This window comes from Opisthocomus hoazin, chromosome 5 (assembly GCF_030867145.1).
Source record: "Opisthocomus hoazin isolate bOpiHoa1 chromosome 5, bOpiHoa1.hap1, whole genome shotgun sequence".
Lineage (NCBI taxonomy): Eukaryota > Metazoa > Chordata > Aves > Opisthocomiformes > Opisthocomidae > Opisthocomus > Opisthocomus hoazin.
In genome coordinates this window covers 83,686,067-83,711,598 of record NC_134418.1, presented here as the reverse complement: position 1 = coordinate 83,711,598, position 25,532 = coordinate 83,686,067, and the positions used below count along the sequence as shown (strand labels likewise).

At 40.1% G+C, this 25,532-nt stretch overlaps 1 protein-coding gene across 7 annotated transcripts in view; it reads left to right on the top strand.

Moving 5' to 3' along the window:
- Positions 1-25,532, top strand: part of CRACD (capping protein inhibiting regulator of actin dynamics) — a 135,128-nt gene that overhangs the window by 45,438 nt on the left and 64,158 nt on the right. For 4 of the 7 annotated variants that reach the window (XM_075421945.1, XM_075421942.1, XM_075421943.1 and 1 more), the window contains one exon: positions 15,109-15,252. The gene's annotated coding sequence lies outside the window, so the exon portion shown is untranslated. The remainder of the gene's footprint in view (positions 1-15,108; positions 15,253-25,532) is intronic. The other 3 variants (XM_075421948.1, XM_075421947.1, XM_075421944.1) reach the window with 1 other exon arrangement.

Here is a 25,532-nt window from a genome sequence, read left to right as displayed (position 1 = left end):
TCTTTTTTGTGAGGACAGCACTGCAGGCAAGCAAACACACAGAAGAAATGAATCTGAAAAAATGAATAATTCTCCCCAGAGTGGATTCTGTGTAGTAAGTGATATGGAGTGCCACGCTGAATAATAAGGAAAAGATGAATGCTTCTAAAACAAGCACTCTTGGTGTTGGAGCCCTACTTTAGAGCATTTACGGTGTGATGTAGCTCTGGACGGCGTTGTTCCTCCACAGAGGTTTTGACTGCCTAAATGTAAGGTTCCCTTCTGTCCTTTCCAGACATCAAAGCCACCTCCTCACATTCTTGTCATGTTCCCCAAACCATGTCCATGGAATGGCTCACTTCTTTGCCTCGCTCATCTGCTAAGAAGTAACAAAGCAAATCTCCAATTAAGTAAGGGTTGTTTCATTTGCTTTGTAAGCAATATGGTAACTGGTTTGGAGGCAAGGCAGGAAAGCGTTTTAAAAAATCGAATATTCTTGGTTTTCTCTCTGGGTGCTTTCCTACCCTGTGGCTTGTTGTCATCTCTGTCCTGGAGGTTTTCTACCTGTTTGGTCATACTCCAGCAGAGAGGGACATCAAGTCTGCCAGGGCCGAGATGAGCAGCTGGTGAGGGAGAAGAGAATGGACTCACTGAAGGAAACAAAAGACCATTAAACAATTACCACTTGTCAAAATAGGTAGCAATTAACCTATCTTGGAACAACCTGGGTTTAGGTGTTGCAACTATTTGCTGTTGTTACTACTTGCCTTGTTCAGTTCTTTCATTGCTGTCTGAAAGGCATCTGCAATTTGTATTTTGATAAGAGAAAGCAATTAAAAAAGTCTAACAAGACTAGCCTTAGCAAAGAGAAGCCTTTTCCTTGTAGCTTGCTGACATTTGAGACTTGTTCAGAGTTTCATGGATTTAGAATTCTAAATCCTACTTTTCTGTAGGATCCAAATTTCTAAACCTAGTTGCTTCCGAATTAAAATTCTGTGCGCAGCTACAGTAATTTGGCAAGAAGGGCTCCATCACAGCCTGTTATTGTTGAATAGAGGTGATAACACCTCCTTTGCAGTTTCACACGGTCCCTTTGTGTTTGTGGCGAACTTTCCAAAATTAGGTGGCTAATTCTGACAAGGAGACGAAGCTTTTCTGGCACAAGGAACATGAGCCAAAATAATCTGGCTGCAGCTCAATTCTTCAGAAATATGTGGGTTGCATTTAGAGAGTCCGTGACTGCTTCCTTAATGCATTTGACTGGTGTATTCCCTTGGGACAAGCCTCCAGGGGCGAGGAAGATTTCAAATGCACTTCTTCAAAGTTCTGTCTCCGTTAATAACTTCATGCCAAGAGAAGATATTCCATACAACCAGGAGGGTGCAATTTATAAATTAAAGACACCCAAACGAGTGACTTCTCAGTGAGGTAAAAAGTAGAGCTGTATACCTTGCATATGTGAACACTGTGAAGTCTTTCTCTGAGGCATCTGTCCTGGGTTCAGCTGGGATGGGGTTAATTTTCACAAGAAGCTGGTTGGGCTGACCCAAACCAGCCATTCAAACGGGATATTCTATACCACATGATGTCATGCTCAGTATTTAAGTGGGAAGCTGGCTGAAGAAAGGGGATTTTGCTGCTCAGGAGCAAGCTGAGCATTGGGTGGTGAGAACATTGCAAGCTGTATATTCTTTTTATCCGTATTATTGTTGTTATTTTCTTCTCCCTTTGCTCTTCTGTTAAACTGTTTTTATCCCAACCCATGAGTTTTGCCTTTTCCTTCTGACTCTCCTCCCCATCCCACCGGGAAGGGAGGAGGAGAGAGCAACTGCATGGTTCTGTGTCGCCAACTGAGGCTAAGCCACAACAATATCAATTTCAGAAAGCACGTGAGAGATTTTTTTAGGTTATTTTAGCCAACAGAAGGCTAAAACTGAGCACGCATGCTATTAAGGCACAAACATGCTTTCAGGTATTAGCTTTAGGTTAGACTACTGCAATGGACTTGCTGAACCCAGCTGCTACCTGAACTCTGTGAGTCCTTTAACACCAGTCCACATGTCTTTGCATTTCTTCCTCTTCTCTTTTGATTTAGGTCAAGTTATTAGTGAAAAATCTTTAAGCCTTGTAGCTTGTTTATAGACCCTGCGCATATCAGAGGGGATTTTTTTGTCCCATTACAATTAGCAAACAAAGCTGAAGGTCTAGCTGTCAAATCCCAGCTCTCAGTGCTGGAAAGCAGAGGTCGGGATTTGTCACCCGAGGATGTGTCTGTCCCTAGAACTCATACCATTTCACCGTTTTTCTTCAGATCAGAAGTCTTAACATCCTTCAGGTTCAATGTATGTTTGTTGGGTACCGTTGCAAGCTAGATATCTGTGAGGAAATTTATGCCTTAGTCAAGCACCAAGATTAATATAGAGCAGCGTGGTTATCCAGTGATGACAGGCTTTGACTAAAATGAAATGTTTGACCTCTGTAGGAAGAAACTTCACTCATAAAGTCAGCAGAGAATCTTTCTTACGGATACAAGCGGGAGCCTGGCAAGAAAGTTTTGCCATTGTAATATAATTGAGAAATCTTTTGTTTTCCTGCTAAAAATGTAATTCAGTGAAGTATCCTCCTTTCTAGAAAAAAATCTATGAATTTAATAGCACGAAACAGAGCTCTATAGGAATGTATTATGCTTCTGTACAAGTTATTCTAAGATCTGTTGAATTTAAGAGAGTCTGGCACTCTCTCCAGTTGCTTGTTTCCTAGAAAAGTACCTATTAAAGTGCAAGAGAAAAGCCCAAGAACTCTACAGGGAATACACTGGCACTTACCTGGAAGAGCTGCATCCCAATATTTTGCTACAGTAATATACTCAGACAGTGTGACATGATTTGTTGGTTTTGTTCAGATCATGGAAGACAGGTGCTTGCATATCATTGCTCTACAGTGTGGAGTCAGCACTCCTCGCAAGAGTGTTTAGAAGGAAGGAAGGTTACAGAAGAACTGTGAGATGGATTCCTATAATAAGCAGAGAAGTCCCAGATGGCTTAAGTGTGAGGTGGAGCCTGCCGTCACTACCTGTGTCATGTCCATTTTGTGAGAGAAGGACTTTTAGCCTTCTCGATCTGTCATTTGAATGCCCACTAATCACAAATATAGACATCATTGAACAGTGAGTCCCTAATAATATGTGGAAAAAAATAATATGCCAGGCAAGAAAGGTAAAAAATGAAGCTTAGTACTGTCATGTTGGGTAGAGGGAAGTGTGATGATTTTGGGTAGAGCACAAAGGCAAAGTGTGCCTTTCCTGTCTGTGATAGCACAGAGGAAGTCCACTGGTTCCATTTAAATCAAACTGTTCAGTTGTTATTTCAATTTTACACTCTGTAACATGATTTAATGTGATGTGATTTGACTCCAAAGAAAATCAATGCAGTAGATTAGACTGGATGTAATTCTTTAATTTTAGGCTGTAGCATTTGTCAATAGGAATATAGAGAGATTCTTATGTAAACTAAGAATCTGGCTTTTTTTTCCCTGTTATGTCAAACATTATCTGGTTCAGTGTACAGTAAGTTGTGGAAAAATTTTTAGGCTTTTGCTTCTAAGTGGAAACCAGCCAAACTGATGGCTGGGGAAGGCCATACTTTTTTCATTTATCAGAATATCTTTTCTTTAAACTATCTGTGTTGCTGTTGAAACGTAGGAGTTCTCAGGGGTTTTTTTTTGTTTCAAACAAATGAACTTTGCTCTCTCTCAGGCTGTCTTTTGGTAACATTTTGAGTATTTTCCAACATTCATCCTTTTCAGTGGAGGGAATAATATTTTTTAATATCAAGGGCAAATGGACTTATCAAAGATCTGAAGTTGCATTTGTCTTAGGCATGCATGCCAGACCGGTTATTTAGGCTCATTGAACCTGAAACAAAGACAGAACAAGCTGGAAACGTACACTCAACGCTTTCTTGTAAAATTTTCAGGAATTCTATCCTGAGATCTTGGCAGCAATATTCTGGGACCAATAGAGAAATGTTGGATTCTCTGAAATAGAGAATACAAAGATCTTGTGAAAGTTTCTTAGGCATTTTAATTAAAAACAGATGTTGAAAAGAACATTCCCAATTTTAGCCAAATGATTCATCTGCTTGCAGTGGGGTGTCAGTGCCTGTACTCTATTTGCTCACCTGCTTTTGTTTCCGTAGCAGACCCCCCAGGCTTCCTGTTGTTGATATATACACGCAGCTTCTGTAGCTGGTGTTCAGGTTGCCTTAGTTTTGCCTCCCTGCTCATTTGTTTGAACAACTCCTCTAAATTTTTATTTCCTATAGAGTTCTCTTCAATCTAATGGCTTATGTCAGCTCAGTTTCTTAATTTCTGGTAGCATAGTGAGCATTTGGTCATTCCAGCACCACTGAAATTATCTCTTTGCTATTGGGCAATAAACTGAAATACTGAAGGGAGATAATGCAGGAAATTACTGCAAAAAACCTTATTTTTTGGTGTGATGACATACTAGTATCACAAGTACCAGACTGTTGAACTATTTCTAAACATCTGGAAAAATGCTTTGTGTTCTATGATTCTAATCATAGAACGTGGAGAGAGAAAACATGAAGGTTTCTGGGTAAGTGAAAAATACCTGCTGGGGTGAGAACTTCTTCAGTGTATCAAAATGCAAAAAAGCACAGGCCGGCATGTACTGCTGTTGCTATGCTGTAATTTCACAGCGACGCTTCTTTCTCTACATATATTTTCTGTCTGTCACTCTGGAGGTGGTGATGGGTTGCACAACCAGGCATACCTGAAAAGGAGTACCTAAACCGCTTGAAAATGGAACTGGCTTGACAGAATGTCTGATGCTTGCAACGAACTTCATCCAGAGGATTTGTTCTGGTAATTTATGATTGGAAAAAACATCCAGTAAGAATCTATTAAATGATGTGATATAGGTACTATTAATAAATTCCTACTAAAATAAAAAATAGCTCATTTTACAATTAATTACTTGTTAAAAGGGCTTTGTCATCTAATATGTATTTCTTTTTGTAAGAATAGCTTTTGCAAAAGACGCATTTTCCAATTTGAAAAATAAACACAGTAAAGATATTCACCTATTTCTTCACTTTGGGAGATAGATAGAGCTATTTATGTGAAGAAAAAGCATGACGCTGAATAATAAGCAGTGCACATTCATCTTTACTAAGCCCTGGAATTGTAGCCCCTTTTTTTTATTAATTATACAAAATTCAGTGTGCATTTCCTTGAGATGAAAAAAGACCTAGCAGGAAGCCGTTACAGTTTGGGAAAAGAAAAAGGGGGAAAAAAAAGAAAAAGGGGAAAAAAAAAGTGCTTTTTACATAATTTTTTATTCTGTTATTTAATTCAACAAAACCACAAATGCCAAATTGTTATTTTCCAAGAACGTCGCAAGTTATGCCTCCTACTTAGATGAAGGGGAAAAAAGACAGAATTTCTAACAGAGCAGTTATTTCTTTTAAGTCCTCATCTGATATTTGAATATCTATTAATTAGTTTAAGCTATGTAGAGGGCCTTTGACCCTATTAACAGTTGCACTTCATTCTGCTGGCTAATACAGAGGACTTTGTATTTATTTTCAAGTTAGATCAAGTTGTGAAAGGCAAGTAAATGTTCTTTAAATTTTGAAGCTTTCTTTAATGTGTTGTAAAAACCTGAAGACTCTGTGTGTGTATACCTGAGTGGGTGTAGATGTGTATTTTTATGCACATACATATTTTACCTTGGGTGTTACTTATCATCACTGGTAAAAGGCTCAGGAACTTCGCTGCTGACAAGGGGCAGGTCTACCTGTCAAATGGACAGATATTAATGAGTTTCCTGGAAAGGTTATATATGGAAGTGTCATGGAATTGAAAGAAAAATTGTTCTGTGGCACTTGGTGTGGGTCGTTTCACGAGGAGGATAAACTAGAGAGTCATGATACGCATAAATAAGAGCTTTATGCAATTGATGCTCTCTAGTCCTTTTAAGTGACTTTTGTAACTTCCTTAAGCTTTTTGTTTTTATTATAGTTTTGCAGAACTAGATTCATAAACACCAGTAGAATTTCGGTCTTTCGCTAGACGTGGCGCTTCATTAAATGAACACAACTAACACTGAAAGTCATAAGCAAGAAACAATATATCCTTGTATTTGATAGAAGACTGTCAAGTCTTTGTACAGCAAACCGTTTCCTTCCCTCATCCCTTCCTATCTCTTGAGGTTTGCACACCTCATATTTTATATCTGTAGGATAACTAGAAGCAATTAGGGAAACTATTATTCCTCACCACTCCATTTTCTTCCTTTTTTCTTTTTTATGTGAAAGAAAATATAGAAGGTTAAAAACTCATCAGGGATGGAACTATTGATATCTCTAAGTAATATTAACCCTGTCTGGACAACATAGCTTTTTGCATATAGATTTCTTGCAGGGAAGGAGTGCCAAGGCTCTGTGCAATCCCAATTCTTATTTTCCAGATAGCAGCAGTACAAGAGAAGGGAAAAGCACAGACCCTTTTGTGCTGTTTGGTCCCACCTAAGCCATGGTACGTCAGTATGAGAGAGGTAGATGTCAATGGCAAAGTGACAGCAAGCAAAAACACCTACCAGGATAAGGACGCTGGGCTGCCAGCAATCATCAACCGCAGTTTCAGAGTCAAATCGTCATACTAGAAGAGGTTGAAAAACTGTATCTGGAAGAAGCTGGAAAGATTGAGATTGAGATGCTTGTGTAGCTAGTTGGAAAAGAAGTTTTTACACATAGAGCAAAGGTAGCTCAAGCTAGTTGTCAGCCAAAATCATTGCGTGCAGCTGGCACAGCCCCCAGCTGAGTTTCCTCCCCATGGATGAGGATCGCCAGTGAAGTGCTACCTCTGTCACTTCTCCCTGCAGAGAAGAAAAAAATATAGCATGTCAATCACAGAGCTGCTGGCCCCATTGACTTACATCTTTGCCTTTGTTTTCCTTCGATGGCGATGCTTGTGTGTTGAACAACCTCATGGGAAGGTCTTGCAAAGTCACCATCCTGTCTCACTTCCCATTAAAGAATTGCTGCCCTCATGATGCCATGAAGAAATCCGTAATTATCAGTACAGTTTGGAGTAACTGGATTTTTTTGTACTAGGGACTGCAGAAGTCTCTGTCAAATGCCACAACCCTGAACTCACAGGACCTGGATCGGGGTACTTTGGACCTCTGGTCACTCCTTATTTTGTGTAGCAGCAGCTTTACCCCTGTGCAAGAGGTATTTTCCCTGTCTGACCTTGTGCCAGCAGCTGCTCTCTCTCCTGCCTTTACCTGGCAGCCTTTGCCTCCTGTGTCTGCCGACCTACAACCATGCAAATGGGCCAGGGAGGCAGCTGGGCTGGAGCAGCTGCAGCCACAGACTTCGAAAGGCGATGGAGCAGGGCTGAGAAGCAAGAACAGAGTCCCAAAAATCCGAACCACTCCTGTGTTGCATGCAGGGGTAGTTCCCATCACTCTGGGAGGCTGGAGAGTCACTTCAGCAGCATTTCTGTTTGTAGATTTGGTCCCCATCTTCCCCAAGACAAGCTACAGGTTGGACCATGGTGGTCCAGCTTTGCATCATAGAATCGTTAAGGTTGGAAAAGACCTTGAAGATCATCAAGTCCAAGCATCAACCCAACAACACCATGCCTGCTAAACCATGTCCTGAAGTGCCACATCTACACATTTTTTGAACCCCTCCAGGGATGGAGACTCCACCACTGCCCTGGGCAGCCTGGTCAAATGCCTGACCACTCTTTCAGTAAAGAAATTTTTCCTAATATCCAAACTAAACCTCCTCTGATGCAACTTGAGGCCATTGCCTCTCATCCTATTGCTAGTTATTTGGGAGAAGAGACCAACACCCACCTCACTACACCCTCCTTTCAGGTAGTTGTAGCTGAAAGGAGCTACCAGCTTCTCATTTGCCAGCTAGGCGCAATGACTACTTTAGTGCTCTTAAAAGTAGCAACATGTATTTTACTTCTGTCAAATGCTTCCCTTCAGGCAAGCCTTGGATGAAACGAAGACATGAGAGAAGGATCCCCCCCTCTTAATTATTGAACTGTGCACTCGTTTGTCCTCCGAAGCTTCTGCTTTTTGCCACTGATGACCTGTGGTGGTTGAGATAAAAACACAAAGCCTGTCAAGAGGAATCGGCTAACGTGTCGAGAAGAATGCTCCGGTGTTTGCTGCCCACTGGTGCGTGGCACTGTTGCCTAGAAGACTTTCTACCTATATGGCACGTTGGTTTTACGCTTCTCTAGTTACCCAAGGATGAGGTCACTTGGTTCGTTAATGATTTATGTTTATATAGTACCTTTCCTGAGCCAGCTTGCAAGGCAGTGGGCAAATTTATTTCTGCACAAGAAAGTACCTGAAACAAATTGTTAGTGATTTCTCCATGGACTAGGAGATGGCTGCAAGAAACTGTCCTTCCCCTCTGTTCTTGGATATACACTAGGGTTAGGCCTCGTTACTCCACGAGGCTTGTGCCGTCTGGGCTCTTTGTGATGTGACATTCCTCCCGGAGGAGTCTGATGGGCTTTTCTGTTCCTTTTTTCTTTTTCTTTCAAGTTCTTTTGAAAGTTTTTTTACTTTTACTTTCATAGAGCAGGATCCTACTCCACAAACAACTTTACAGCCTCATTTGAATCAGTTTATAGCAGAGAATTCAATTTAGGTCAAACAAAGGGAATGGAATCTGGTCGTATAATGTTGCAAATAACATTTTTTCTAGCTCTGTTGGAAACAGTATTGGTATACACTCAAGAATTATACTTGTAGCCGTAGAGTAGTGCTTTTAATTGCACTTTAAATGGACAGAAAATAACTAGAGGAATTTTACTGTCATAAGAGAATCTTGCAACTGTTGATGACCTGCCTTATTTAAGGTACTGCAAGGAAAGCATAACATATTCTTTTCCAGATATTAGAGGTTATAACTGGCACAACAAACAGAGAAACAAACTGTAGATCTTGGCATCAAAAAGAAGAAATGGTTTTCTCTTTCAGAGTGTATTAGAAGCATTTCTAATTGAAGATGTTTGTGGTCCTTGAGAAAGAACATGATATATTGTTTTAAAAGAAAAAAAAAAAAGCCCCTCTCTCTTCTGAAGGCAGTGTTACATATAAACTGTGTGGAAGGGAAGCCGAAGCCCAGGAACAGGTTGGGTTCTCATTTATTCCTTGCCAGTTTACGGTTAAATTCTACCAGTGTAAGTAATACTATGCACTGCAATTAAGTGTGCTTTGATTCACCGTTGAGCGAGCTCCCCGTGGCCGGGGCAGGTTGAGGTTAGCCAAGTGTGAGTAGTGGAGAGCTCGGCTGGACTGGGTAGTCTGTTAGCGAAGTTCTAACACCCTACAACAGAGGGAATCTATGGTTTTATTTTGATTTAGTTGCTGTTCAGCATCAGTGAAGGTAAAATTACAGCATGCTCTGGCGATGCTACAGCATCGTGATGTGTCTGTGCATCACAAAAATACACCGGAATCCCTCCTGCAACGCCATCAAGCTCCCCTAAACCCAAGCGAGTTTTCCTTTTTCCGCGCCTCATCAGCAGTAATATTGAGCAGGTCAAACGGTCTCATTTACCCCTCTGTATGTCCCCTGGTCTTTTGATGCAGCTTTGCTGCTTGCCTGTGCAAATATAACGAAACCTTGGCTGCCCTTCAGTGTGCTGGAGCGCAGGGAGGGACGCAGCCGCTGTCAGCGTGCAGGGGGTCGGTTGCCCTGAAAAATCTGCGTTGTTCATATTAAGACCTGGCAGGGTTTTCCGAGAAGGCTATTCCTGCTTTTCAGTTTGGGACATCAAAGCTTCCTCCTTTTGCCCTTATTTGAATTTTATCTGCACGACCTTGACTCGAGAGATGACTTTTTAATGGTGTCAGTCTGACCCAGGAAAATTACAATGTCAACAGCAATTGTTCTGCAGGTCTGTCAAGGTTAATCCAATTTTATCCTATTTATTCATGTCATTGTCTGGCTTGTGATAAATAGGGTTGTGCTTTAAAAATTGCAGGAAAGTTTTCCTATTTTTGGAAACATGGAAGTTCCTACACACGGAAATCATTTTCCTGGTTTCTTCTTTTCCATTTTCACAGAATCATAGTGTGCCTGTGGTTGGAAGGCCCCTCTGAAAGTCATCCGGTCCATGCCCCTGCTCAAGCAGGACCACCTAGAGCTGGTTGCCCAGGACTCTGTCCAGTTGGGTTTTGAATATCTCCAAGGATGGAGACTCCACACCCTCCCTGGGCAAGCTGTGCCAGTGCTCAGTCACCCTCACAGCAAAAATAGATTTCCTGATGTTCAGAGGGAACCTCCCGTGCTTCAGTCTGTGCCCACTGACTGTTGTCCTGTCACTTGGTGTCACTAAGAGCCTGGCTCTGTCTTCTTCAAACCCATTACAACTTTCTGGTTTGTTACATGTCCTTGCAGGTATTGTTCAGAAGTCCTCAGATCTTTTTCAGTTTTTTTTGTCTGTTTGTTTTTTTTTTTCCCCTCTTAATTTCCTTTCTTGAATTTGCACCTTGTAAGAGGGTGCCTTGCAAGGCATGGCTGAAGATATCTGTGTAAGGAGACCTGCGAGAAGTCTCCACTCTTTTCTCTACCACTGTTGAAAACTGGGAGATGAAGATTTTTACTGCTTGTTTTTCCCTCAGACAACTAGCAGTTTTATGAATTAAATGGTATTTTGTGATATCCTAGAGTTGCAGGACAAGATAATATCAATGATAATAGATTATGTTACCAAAGCTTCTCTTCTCCCAGGATTCCTGCACTCCTTTTTGAGATCTTATTCACTAACCACTATTTTAATGTTTTTTTGCTATTTGTAGTGATTTTATTTGCGAGTTCTGAGTGTTTAGCTTCTTGCTTTTCTCTCAAGAAAGCATATAAGGAACTTCATTTTGTCTGAGGAGTGAGAACACACTTTGCCCACCATGTTTGGGTACTGTTTGCTGCATCTGGAGCAAGAATGTGATTTGCTCACCATGTGTGGACACATAAGAGAGGTGTACTTCTTAGTGTGGTGGTAGCCCCTTTTGAAATATAATGCTCTCTGATACTTTTCTTACACATTTTGTTAAAAACTGTGTAACCTGCAGAAACCTGGGAAAGGGCAGGTCAGATCATACCTACTAGCATATTATTTTTCTCTTTATGAGTGCTGGTAGCTGCAGGGAGGGGATTCATCCCCTATGACCAGTCCAAACCTCTCACTTCAAGAAGGAAGCAGCGTTAGATAAATGTCACCAGCCATTCCGTGGCTCTCCTTGTGTATGTATATACACATAAGAATGCACCTTTGGGGACTGTGCTCCCAGCCCTGAAGGGGCCAGGGAGTCAAGCTCCAGTATGGCACCATGATAAAATGCTGATATGATCTAACATGATCTCCAAACATCATTTATTTTCTTAGCTTTGAGCAGCTGTGAGCACTACGTGACGTGTTGTCAGAGAGGATAATCCCAAATAATGGAGTTGTGTGATGTACAACACACAACCATCTTGGTATCTGGGACAGAGAAATTAATGTATCAGTGGCCACCAAAGAAATCCCTGAGGGTTCTTTTGGTTATGCTTTTAACTTAATCTAAATCTTTTTAACTTAATCTAAGCCTTGGAATCAAAATATACTCTGACTTGTTAGAAAAACAGCTTGAATGACAGCACTAACTTGTTTCCCAAGCCTGACAATGCCAAAAGTGCTTTTCTGAATTGTACTGCTTTTCATGGCTAATAATTTGTTGCAAGCTTTTTTCAGCTAAGAAGTCTGTAAAAAAATAATCTTGTTATTGACATTCTGTCTGTTTTTATATGTGTACCAATTACTTTAAATTATGGGTGTTATTAAAATTAATTTGAGAATCACCTTTATTAAATGTGCTAACACTGTTTCTAGTGCAGAATGATCTAGCTTATTCTAAGGAAACCATGCCATTCATAGAAGGATCATGTTCTTGCTCGTGATGCAAAACACTGAGTCACAGCTTTCAGTATTTTAGCTGAAAGGTGTCTCTACACTCTATTGCTTGTTTCAGGAGCTGGTGATACTGGCTTTATCTGTCTGATGAGAAACACTTTTTTCTTTAAATCAGAAGATTTCTTAGGATATGAAAAAAAGTATTCTGTGAGCCATGTTGATTATATTTACCTGTGGGATACTGAACATCACATTCTGCTTTTGGAGTGTTACTCAGCTGTCCTGGGAAGTTGAAACATGGTCTTAGAAAAACAGGTACTTAATAGACAGGAGGAAAAGGTACAGCAGGGTCCTTCAGTGGACAAATATTTGATGGTTTGCCATGCTTAATTGCCTACTTGTCTTGTCTTGTGTGGCAAAATAACAACCATGTGGACTATGTACAAGAACAGCTATTGTCTAAGGAGCTGAAAATAGACCAGTTCATCAGTTTGCCACTTGTAACTCTAGCATTAGAGCAGTTATTTTCAGGGACCTGTTATTACAATGGCCTTTTTCTGTTCTAAAGTTTTGTACTATTATTATGTCTTGAAGTGTAGAATGTGAAAAGGTAAAATGCAGAGTACGGAGCGCTTTGTCCTCCAGCAAAATCTTGAGAAACCGAAGTAAGTTTTTATTTCCTGATTTCCATTCTGGTCAGGTTTTCATGGGCTCTGCGACTGGCTTCATTGCGTTTGTCTGTTACTTATTACCGTGGGATACAGCAATTTTTCTGAAGTGTATGCAGAGTATGCGTCTGCTTAGCTTTCTATGCTGGAAATACATCTTTATAATACTGTGTTGGAAAAGGACGTTATAGAATAGCTTCCTGAAATAATCTTTTGAGGTCCAAATCTTCCATGCTGGCCTGTCTGCAGGAATTTCCTTTTCATTGAAATGTTTCCGTATCCACCTGTCTCCACTTCTTCGCCTGAGAAGAAAAAGAATGTTATTAAATAGAAGGGAGAACTTTTCTGTTTGCGTATTACTGCCAGGGCATCTCCTTGTATGCTTCTTGAGCTTAGTAGATAACATCGACTGTGCTTTATATTTCTTTTTCTTGCACCTTGAACAATGGAAGTCTTTATTATACCCAGGAGTTCAAAGTCCTTTAGATTCTGATTTTCAAGAACAATAAACTAATTCAGGTGGGTCTATGGCTCACAGGCTTCAAAACCTTAACCAGCAGAATGAAAATTGACTCTCCATAACGGCAGCCACCGGCAGATTTACTGCTCCCCTTGGCATGCACGCAAGGTGATAGACGTGAAGTCTCTCGGTCACCGCAGGCTCTTTCTTTGCAGGTGCTTTGAACTCCCAGCATCTGCTGTGCCGCAGCCACTGGTGTCAGTCAGCCAGATGCGGGAAGGGCAGGGAAACCGGTGAAATCAGCAGACGTGTCCCATGGGGAGATGTTCTCCGCTCTGCCAGTTAACAGCACAGTGTCTGCAGGGTTGGGGATGTCGGAGAGGCTGTGCTGGACATATCAGGGTTTACAGCTGTGCACTAACAGAGATATTTGTGCTGACATTTGATTAATGGGGGAGCTTTCTGGTGAAAAAGCAAATACATTCCTGTGTGTTTTTCTAAAACAACATTGACCAGATCACCTGTTGCAAGTCACAAACTTTTGACGCTCAAACCATTACATATGCTTTTTTCAGCACTGCATCTTGTGCCCATCAGCAAGAGGATGGTGCTGACTCTAGGTGTAAAAATTAGATTTGAGGCTGATCTGCATATAAGAGATTTTCAGCATCTGGAGATCCCAGTTACACATAAGTACCAGTAGTTCGAGACCGTCACAGTTTGTCATAGGCATTAGGAGTATCTTTCTTTTCTTCTTTTACATTTGGCCTGACACGCGCTGGATGTTTTCACATTGCTTTCTCATATTTCTTTCACGCCTTGAAGACATCCTGACTGTGACGGGTGGTGCAGAGTCAACCGAGCGCTAATTTGTCATTTCTCAGCTTATACGGGCTTTGCCGTCTTCCAGATGTGTTTGCTAGGTTCAGCGCTGATCTGGATTATCTGTTGTGGCAGCCTGCGAGCGCCCACCAACACTGAGCCCATGAACTTCGGCGCTCGCTGAATATCGGGGCAATAACCCCGCCATTTAATGCCTGCAGACTGTTCTGTTTGATGGCCAACGGTCAAACAACGCAATTATCCTTGTCCTGTCAAATGGAGCATGATTTTCCCAATACCCTAATTACATCGTTCTGACAAAATACTCGTATTTGTAGCCACCTGAGGGCGTAAGGATGAATGAATATAGCAAATAGAGTGTATCTCTGTCTGACAGTTAGTTTTAGTTATATGCAAAATGAAGCACAGCAATCCCTATTATGAGTCAAAAACGTCTGAGGAAACTTTTACATCATGCTTTCGTTCAAAATTGCAAAATTAGTTTCAAATTCTTGGACATAAAACTAACAGCTAATGAAACCAGAAGAAAAAAAACGGTTCAAAAAGTAGTTCTGTTTCTCTGTGCAATTTTACAAGTTGTTTTCACCTGGTTTTGTTTTTCTGTTTTGCAGTGTATTCAAATCAATTAGTATAGTTTAAGTTTTTGTGGTAAGGTAGGTTTTTTTAATTAAAAAAGGCATTTCATGCTTTTTGCCAGAAAAATAGCTAAAATTCATTTTTACACACTCTAGTAGAATGAAAATCAAAGTTATGATAAGCTCTAATTAAAACTTTTAGAATTTGTTAGTTTTTCATTTTGAGAAACTCAAGTCAAATACTGCATTCTTATTTCAGCTAAAAGTACAGTAAAAACAGTGACATGTTTTTCTTGAGGTATAATTCATTTAGAACTGCAGGATGTGACTGTTTGGAAGGAAAAATAAGAAAGTGTTGCTATTTCACTAGTTAGAGTAAAGAAAGACCATTTTGTGTGAAAGTCTCAGAGGGAAATCCAAAGCTAATGAAAATTCCATAGGTTGCAATATCGTTTTTTCTTTTTTTTTTTTTGAGACTGCAAGCATCTCAAACCATTCACAGGAGATGTGGCAGACAGAAGTTGTTCAGCTTACAAGCACCCCTCAAAAGACAGAAAACAGGAAAAAAAATGCTCTTAGGCTAGCCTAGAAAAGGCCAACTAAAATTCTTTCTTTTCCCCTTATTGCCTAGGCAGTCTGGGAGCAGAATGTTAACCAGCCGTCCCTAGCAGTGTATCCTGACCTCTGATCGCCTGTGTTAAAGAAAAATACCTGTTTCAGAGAGAGTGCAAGACTGTGTGAGAGTAGAGAATACCACACCCCATCTTAAAAAAAGGTAAGGAAATGTTTTTCTGCTGATCCCTTAACACTGTAAGCGATGTCTTCGTTTAAAAGTTCATTGAGCTGCAGGCGAAAGTGGAAATTGAGATAATAACTGAATAGTAAAGTACTTATTTTAACCTGCATGTTCTAACTCACAAACAGGAAAACAGAGCTTTTTCGTATTAAAGAAGGAATGTAATGCATGTGTCACTGTACTTAAAACTATGTTCTGTGCAGCTTTTGTGCATTTTTCGGAAGAAAAGAAAGCAAGTACTGCGCACAAGAGCAAATATTTTCTTTCATTTCAACCACCGAGGTTATTCTTAGCCCTGCAAAGATTTATGTCGTCTCTGGTCTACCGAGCAGCTCTTGTTTTGCCAAGACAGATAGACAGCGTGTTTGTAGAACGCTGCCGCTGGGAATTAGTGCTAAATAATAGTCCACCATTTAGGCTTCTATCAGAACAGATCTGCGCTGTTTTCCTTTCTGCCAGGTTTTGGATTGATTGGTTGTTTGTAAAATATTTACAGCTCTACTTCCTTAGACTCTTGAATTCTAAAAAGTGTTGGAAGAAGCTGAAAATAGTTAAAACTTACTGTGCCGTGCATGTTTCCTCTGGGAGTGGAACGGCACCAGCAGAGGATTATTTTTTCTATTCAGATTTCTTTTTTCCTTTTTTATTTTCTTTTTATTTGGCCTGGGAAGAACATCGGAATTGTGAATGCTAGGTAATAATTCCTTTCTAGAGCAGCCATTCTGGAATGTGGTCCCAGGGAAAACGAGATCATCAATGACTTCTGCCGTGGATGCCCTACTCCACACTGCATTTCTATAAAACCGGGCTCAGTGTCTTATCTATTGTAGAAATGCTGTCTTTGCTTTTGCACAAAACAATATGCTTCTGTTATTCAAAGTTATTTATGTGGTGTAGAGATCTGTCCTGTCTAACGGATGATAAGCAGGTATCATTGACAGCTCTTCTGAAATGGTCACCTGGAATACGTTGGCTTGGTGTCAAGAAAAAAAGGTTCTGTTTTCTTGAGACAGTCATATTATGTCATATTATTACACTTTTCTACTGTATAAGCTTACCACACCTCAGCTGAAGGTGCACAGGTGTTTTTAAAATACCAGTTTGTGAGATGTCTCCTCCATGATTGAAGAAGAACAACCAAGAACATGACCTGAGAGTCACAGCAATCTGAAATGATGGTTCACAGTTCCGTGGAAAGTGTTTTCTGGTATGCAATGAACTAATTAGTTCAGAATATCACACTGTCTGCAGAACTGCACAGAATTTTTCAGCAGGAGTTGAAAACTCAGGTGGGTAAACCCATCTGCTGATCGTCATAGCACAATGATTACAGGACTTCCGCAGTAAAAATTCTGAAGATCTTGATGGTTTGAAAACTATGCTGTAAATATCAAATACTTGCTTCATATATCGTTTGGGAATCTCCTGGCTGTGTGTATTTCTCTCTGTGACCAACATATAGGGAACTGGAGGCTACCAGCTTCTGAGTCTAGGTATTTAGTCCTTCCCTTTCTAAGAGTTGTGAGATCCATGCCTAATATTTACCAGGCTGGCAACCTGTAAGCTGTTGGAAGTTGAAAGGGTTGGGTTTTTAAATTGTGACTGGCAGGGAAGTGGGAGGGCAGCAGGTAAATCTGTGACAGTGTGGAAGCTACACTCAACAATTCTGAGATCTCCAAGAGAGCCTGGAGAGGGTTAACACATGGCACAAGCTCCTGTACAGAAATTCCCTCTGAAAGGTAACACTGTCAAGCTGAAGAACAGAGTTATTCTTGATCAGCTTGCTTTGAAATAATGGTAAGACAACTATAAATGAATAAAACAACTCGCCAGGTCACATTTTTCATGTTTCTTAAGCCTCTCCATATATAATTTAACTAGCTAACTTTTCCATCTGCTGTTTCCCCAGGAAACTATCCAGTATGCAAAACTTTGTCTTGATAATTTTGCAAGAGTAGTTTTTTCTGCTTTTAGTTCCCTCAGATAATCTGGATGGTATGTCAATGCTAAAATCAGAGCAGTATTTATATTCAGCCTCTAGATGCCTATATGTTTTTGAATCTTTGTGCTAAATACAGAGTAAGAGTTTTAGAAAAATGAATACAATAGCTTCTAAGGCAGAGCTCATTTTTGTGAAATTCTTTGGTTGCACTAGTGTTGCTTGGTTCTAATTAAATCTTTTTTTTCATTTTAATTACCAAGTTCTAATCGGAATCGAGGTTTTTGTTCCTAGTTAATTCAGTAGTTCAAGGAAGATTTCCATGCTCACCAGAAGTATTTTGGAGCAGCTTATATCTCAAGATGGGGCCCAAACTGTGAAGCTTGACTGGTTCTTGAGTTTTTTCAAAGTGTCCAGAATTTCTTATGCCAAGTCAATTTTTCACAAGGCTGGGAGTCATGTTCACAAAATTCAGATCAGTTTCTGTCTAGATTTTTATTTTCGTGGTCCTGCTGATGACAGGAGCTTATGCAATTAATCCAGGTTTAGGTAATCTGTGGGTTACATTCTTTTGATTTCTTCTATGCTGAATTCTGAGAGAATATCAATGAAGAGACTGTAAGTAAAATTATCTGAGGGCAACAGGTGATTTATGGTTCCTCTAGTACTTCCGAACTGGGCCAACGAAAGGATTCTCTATAGTAATTTTTTGTACTGCTGCCCCTACATTAGTCTTAAAGTTCAAACTTGGATCTTAAAAAGTACTCAGGATTGGGATTTGTAGGTTTGGGACAAGCAAAAACTGACACAAATCCTGATTTGACTTTGCTAAAGTTGTATTTGTGTTTGTGATGTCCTGCCTTAAGCTTCCAGCACTGGTTAAATCATCTTGGAAGCCCTAATTCAGGAAAATAGAATCATGTGCTTAATCTGAATATGATTTAGATTCATATCTGCTGGAAGCTCGCTATAGCCTTGGGCTTTGGTGGCTGACTAGGTTGGAGAGAGGTAAAGCTCTTTGGGAGATTCTAAAAGGAAAAGACACCCATGTAGGTACCAGAGCTAATTATGGTATGGCATGTTAAATTCAGTACTGGCAGTGGACTGACTCTGTATTTGGAGATTTAATATTCCCTGTGGCCTTCCGCCCCTTCTTCTGAATGAATCTTTCAGCTGAAATGCAGCTCAAAGACTCACAGCTTTCAAAAAGCTGCCCGTGCATACTTTGCTATTTTTGCTTCATGTTTTGCTGCACTCCCTGAACTTCTTGAAGGTCTGCAGTGTCCTGAACAGGCAGTAGGCGGAGATACCTTCAAGAAAAGGTCTTCAGCTCCATCATCTTGATCACAAAGTAGAAAGGGGAGAGCTGAACTCTCCTGTTGCGGTTGGATAATGTTTTCCACTGCAGGGCCCTGGTGTAGTTGCCAATTTTTGTTGATATAACTCAGGATAAAACAATGTCACACAGTGTTGTTTTGTGTCTTACTCTTTTTCCGTATTGTGTATATTATTGTCTAAAAGTAAGGCTTCTTCCCCAGAAAAAAATGGTTCTGGAGCTGGAGAAATGTATGAAAAATATTTAACCCATAGGCGAGTTTCACTAAAAAAATCTCTTCAAGGCCTTTTAAGCTGTTATTTTAATCTGCCTGTATTTTTTACAGAAGGACAAATGCTGTAATTGTTAATGGCTATCTTGTTAGATCTGGAAGATACAGAGTGCCATTATAATACTTTTACTGCCTATATTACATCGGAATGTCTTTCATTGAGCCCGTTAATGTAGTTGTTTATTACTTGGTGAAACTTAAAATATGGAAAATAGGCAACTAGCGAAGGTAATTTGAAGAAAATCCTTTGCTATAAAAGGTTTCTTTGTCCTTCTGCAGCATTCACGTAGCCAATATAGTGCTTTATACTATAATACTCTTTATTATACTGTGCGTGTATGGCACTATTTGTTTATTGTGTTAAATAGAGATACTGCAAATATTATTTAAAATATTCATTCTATAATTATATAATACTATTAGTTCTTTCCATTTGTAATCAGGGGAAGGGATACAGACAGTAAGACTGAAAACATGTTCTACAAAATGTGACTTTCTTATTACAGGACTGGTTGCTTGGAGGTTTGACTTACTGGTGCTGCTGTGTTTTGTTATGAAGCACAGCTATAATTTCATATATTAAACATTTCATAGTGTAACGACTCTTGTACCCTCATCCTCACAATTCTGCTACTGCATAGGTCTAAAGAAGCCCGAAACGTAAGAAATTTTACTGCAAGAACAGCAATTTAAAAATAAGTAATCTTAAGCTTGTGTTTGATATCAAAATCTCGGCGGTTATATAAATGTGTTGTGCTGTACTTCTTGTTTCAGTAACATTTGAAAAAAAACCCCAAAAAATCCCACAAAAAAACATGGCTGCAGCTGAAAGCGATACTAACCAAAATGTTCACTCTGAGGTACTGGGTACTGATGATTCAGGTACTGTAAAAATAAACTGGGTTTTTTGGTTGTAAATTAAAGAGACAGAACACATTTTCATTTTACGTACAGAGGAAGCCTCTTCCTTCCTCAAAAATTACTGCAGGGAAACTGCTTATGCCCATGTCTGAAAATCGCGGAGTTGACCAGGCTGGTCTTGCAGTTCCTTCTTACTACAGACAGCCTCCCCGTGTCTTTCTCACATGGTCGGAGCATATTTGATCTCTTGGGGTAGTAATTTCCACATATCTGTATAGAAAGGGTAAGTGACAGTTTTTTTACAGCAGGTTTGATTCAGTGTTTTTTCTCTTGCATCCCTTCCTTTTTTCTGTTTCCCGCTATTTCAAGCTGTAGCAATGTTTGGCTTAATTTTAGTATTTGGCCTAATTTGCTTTATATTTGGCTTAATTTTAGTATTCTGTGAATGAAAGAGTCCTACAAACTGGCTCTAAGAAGCAATACTGTATTCGGTTAATTTTGTCTTTCCTCTTTTAAATGTAGGACTGTTCATTTCGTTTTATTTCTGAGTACTTTGCCAAGGTGAATGTTCTTGCACTTCATGTCTGTGTCCACTGTTTAATACACTTCATTGAGAAACTTTTCCTGATACTGAATCTAAAGTTTCTCTGGAAACATTTTGTCCCAGAAAACACTTTGAACCTCCTAAACAACCCTACTCCTTTCATTGTTCTCTGGTCTCGCAGAAAAAGTCAACATGGTTTAGTACTGAAAGACAAGACTATCTTTAAGGATTCAAAATATAATCTTTTCTGTTCCCAAACATACAAGATTTCCTCTGTTAAGCTATAAAAAGAAAGGAGGAAATCTCTAGTGGTGGAAACATAGGAAGGAATTATGGAAAACTAGATCATAAAGAAAGTAATTCTTTTAGGTTCTAGTTCAGGAATTTGCTTACGGATAAATTAAACTGAATCCTGCAGCTGGGTTTTTGGTGTCTTAGCTGCATACATCATTAGTGAAAACAGTACCATCTTTATATTTTAATTCTGCTGAAGTGTTATTAAATAGGCTGAAGATATCTTCTTTCCCCTAGTCATATAACCAGCTGGCCTCATGGAAACTAGCACCTTTCCAAGGAAACAGGCCCAGGAATTTTAGAATTAACAGAAGAGATAATACATCTTAAAAAAATGTCACATGAAAATGAAAGGCACTCATCATCACCTATACTTAATAACTTGTAATTCATATTAAGTACATAAGGGAATTTTATATAACCTTTGTGATATCTATATAAAGTTGTAAATGGACACGCCTACAATTCAGTCGGTTGAAAGAGAATATGAATATGTATTAATGAAAAGATACTGAACTTTCATATTGAAATCTTCATTCTAAAAAGCATAAAACATTTCCTAAGAAGACTGAAATGCTGCTTAATCTGCAAAGAAATCTAATTTATGTTGAGCACTAGTTAAAGAAGCAGAAGTAAACAGTACTTTCTCTGGCTTTAAAGATTTGTAATCTATATCAACTACTTAAAAGTTAGGAGAGCAAGATCATCCAATATCAGTCCACCAATGGTGTTTATTGTATCAGCGCAACAGACCAGACCCAGGCTATTGACCATTCTTCTGAGTGCTTGACTCTGTTGGTGGCAGCAAGGTGTATAAGGAGTAGAAAGACATTTGGGGAAAGACTTTGTTGTTTGTATTCAAATAGGTGGTTGAACTAATTACGGAATAGGAGTGAGGATTTTCAGATGCCTGCACTAAATGCCAATTCTCCTTATAGGTTCAAGAAGCTTGGAAGAACAGTGCAGTGGTAGCTCTTCAGAGTTAAAATACTGCTGAAAGTTGTCCCCAGAAAAGTTGTCATACAAGTTCATGAGCTGCCAGTTTTCTGCTAATTTCATGACCTTGACTTCAGAAATCCCAGAATCCACAAGGCAGTGATTTTAATCTTTATTTAGGATTCACATGTAGCTAATCTTGTCTAAATCCCCTCTGCCTCCTTATTTTCTTCCTCGCCCTTCTCCTTCTGTCAGCCCTTCATCCTTCATCAGTTTGCCTTCAAGGCTCAGGGTGGATGAGTCAGTGATTCCAATCTGTATCTGCTTAGATACCAATCCCCTTTTAGGGATAACAATATCATGCTTTAGCTCAGTAGGCAGCTATGCTTTTTGAGCAATTTTGACATCTAGAACTTTCTTTTATTAGATATTGACTGCTGCACTCCTCTGTTTCAGAAAAGCATGGTCTCTGGGGTCTTTTTAAGAGCAAATGAAACAAACCCAGCTCTTGACTGCACAGGTATTACCAGTCCAATGAAGATTCAGCCTGGTTCAATCTTGTGTTGATCCCTCATTTTTCTTTCTTGTCCGCTTGTCAGTTGTTCATTCACCTTCAGCCATCTGAACATCTCCTTTCCTTCCTGCCTCCCACTAGTCCTCTCCTCCTCCGCACTCCCTGGGAACCCCTAACACTGGCACTGCCAGACCTTGTGGCACTGAATTTTGCTTTTGGGTGACTTGAAATTTTGGTGGGAAGCTAAAATCGTATCTCTCCCTTGCTAGATAAAGAAGAGACTGTAGGTATCTGAAATAAGAAAGGCTGAAAAGCTGAAATACCTGGCGAGCAGGAGATCTTCCGTGCTGTCTCCACAGCAGCACCCGAGTGCTTCTGCGGGCACAAGATGCTCCTGAAGCACCACAAATGCTACATTTCCTCCATGCTCTGGAGCTGCAACCACACACTCAGATTAGGTGTTTCTCACTTGGATGGGGTGAGAAGGGAGGGAACACTTTTATCCCTTCTTAAGCCTCTCAATCTATAAAGCAAGGAGAAAGCTGGAAGACTAACACATGATGGTGTTGTTCTGTGTTCTTTTTTCTAATCGGCCAAAGTATTGAAAATGCTTCTGTCTCTTTAAAATGGTGTGGTGTTTTGTGCTGTGACTACTACTGGACGTGAAGTTATTTGAGTGAACAGAATAACTTCGTGTGTGCCGAGGTGTGAGGTGACCTCATTATTCCTAAATCTGTTCCTGTTTTGTAGCACTTCTTACTCAGCTCAACTCTTTCAGCTGCTTGAGTGTTTTCATTTCTGCTCCGGTTGTGTAACAGAATTTTTTTGAAACGTCAAAATCACATGAATAGGAGTTGGTTAGGTGAGCCAGCCTGATAGAAATTTAGATGCTAATAGGTAGGTCAATAATAGAATAAGATTAAAGAGGGTTTGTGGCTTAATAAGATAAGGAGCGACACTCGCCAGGTTTTACTTTGATGCGAGGATGTTGATTAATACAAGAGATGCCTCTTCCCAGCCAAGAGTTCTGACAAAGGCATTCAAAAATCCCTACTTTTGTCTTTGCTTGCCCAAAGTCAGGACTTCAGAGAGGTGCTGTGTTGAAAACTCCAATAAATTGCCATTCCTTGTTTGCCTTCAGAAGAGCACATGGAGGGGAGCGCTGGTGGGCACCCTGCAGTCAGTGCTCGCTCTGGGGAAGAGAGGGGGGCACACCCCCAGGAAGATGCTGATCCCTTCAACCCATCGTGTTTTTGCTGCTGCTGAGGACTTTGCTGCTGGGACTGTTTATATGGAAATGGGGCACCTGCCCACTAGCAGGGAAATGGAAAAATCATTTCTCAAAGTTCACTCAGTGGGCACCAGGCAGCCTTGCTGGTCCTTTCAAAACAGAGTTTGTTGGAAGAAGCTGACTAGAGGTGGATGACTGTATATGCCATTGCAAATACCATATACTGTCAAATTTCTTATGCTAACTTGATTATTCTTCTGTTTGGACCTCCAGCATTTAAGGGACAAATGAGAGACAAGACTCTAACTATGCTGTTTGAGAGCTCTCTTTATTGCCTCAGAGTAGTTCCCGCGGGACACGTTTTGTCTAGCTAATGCATCTCATCTTTTGTATCACTACCACCCTTCAGAAACTCCCCGGTTTCCAGTGAAGTGGTTTTTGCCCTGTTTGTTGTCTGCCACTCTCTTTTATTTGATTTCTCTTGCTAGCTTCAGTACGCTCCACTGACTGCGAGTAGCTTGGAGCACTTGAGTTGGTAATCTGTGGGGTTTTTAACCAGCAGGAAAGGCCTGTGTTTCCTCAGTTAAAGGTCTAGTGCCCATGCCAAATCTATCACTGCATTAATAACCTTCAATGTCTACAATAACATATGACAAGGCTTTTGCAATCCCACCACCTTGATGTGCTGTTGCACCCAAAATAGGTCAGGATGAAATATGAAGTCAGCTAAGCCAGCGAGAGGGGGCAAACATTTTTGTTTGGCATCAGTGGATGGCATTGCTGCCAATTCAGTGATGTGAATTATTTAGTTCTTCTCTGCAGAAAAAAATGTAAAACCAAAACACTGCATGTGCCCAAATTTTTGTTGGATTTGACATGAATTGGAGTCATTTGGGGAATAACCAGGACCTTCTGACTGTCTACTGCACTACACTCTTCAACCATTGAAACCTACTTTCATGTAAGTCATTTGGAAAAAAAAAAAAAAGGTTTTATTTTTCTCTTTATACTTTGACTGCACAGAGTTTAATTTTGTCACTTCATCTTTTAATCCTTTTCACTTAATGTTTTCATGTGTAATGAAAGCTTGTGTTTCAATTTTCATCCCTGCTTAACGGAGAAAGGCTATGAGACTGCTGGGAGGCTGTTTGGGTGTGACTGAGATAATGCTGATATTGCGAAGTTATGGGGAGAGCGGCTTCAACCTCTTCATCGTAGGGTTGTCTATCACTTCTCTTCATGCTTGATGTCTAAATGATGATGTTCCTCAGCTACCATTACAAAAAGTCCTTTGATAACCTTGTGTGATGATTAAACACTACTCACTGTCCTCAGCTAGGACATGGATGAATGACCATGAAACAATCTCCAACTTTGATGGTAGATTAGGTAGTCCCTCTAAGAGGTACCTGTTGACACCTCTTCTTTTCAATATTGTAATGTTCATCTGTTGGTCTCCTAGCTGGATCTCAGTCACGGGGTTTGAAATGATAAAACTGCAAAGGACTTCAACAGCTGCAGCATGCGCCCAGGGGAGCGACCACAGCTGCGATGCACAGAGTGTTTCTCATGGTCCTCAGCCCTATTGTAAGCTCCCACAGCCTGAATTAATCCTGGCTTGCTGGCTGTCAGGAGGGATGCTAGATGTAGCATAGTGCTGTGGGTGGAAGGCTGGAGGGGGCCGGGCGAAGGGATGTATTTGCTGCAGGGAATCTTGGTCGGCCAGCTGCTGGAGTGCAGGAAGCAGCCCTTTGGCTTGGGTGAAAAAGACATGCAGTTTGTCAGACCTGAGTACTTTCACATTTCTATTATTTTTTTTTTTAGTTCTTTTTAATTAAAAATGAAATTGGGTGAAAGATATTCTCTTAGCTCCTGAGAATGTTTCATTAATGAAATAAACTCTGTCCCTAAAGAAAGAAGTCACTGAAGTCATTATCACACATAAGTCTTGATATATCTGCCAAAAAAAAAAAGATCATTGGGAGATGCCTCAGAGGATAGGGAGTAGGAAGGATATTGCTCTCAACTTTTTTATTTTATATATTCTCATTCTCAGCTCGATCCCATTTGCCTGTGTTTTGGGGAAATGATTCTGTGTGTCTGTATTTCCAGTGCTTAGCAAATCGTGACTGCTAAGCAGCTTGGGATTCTTAAATGTTTCTTCAAATAAACTAATAATGTGTGTTTAACTGAGAAGAAGATTTAACAAATTAGATATTATTGCATGCAGCATGTACAATAGATCAATTAAAGTTTTCCTCTGTTAAATGGTTTACCTTACTGACCTCTAAAGTCTCTGTGACTGGGCTGCACATGCTAAGGACCTCTGTTTA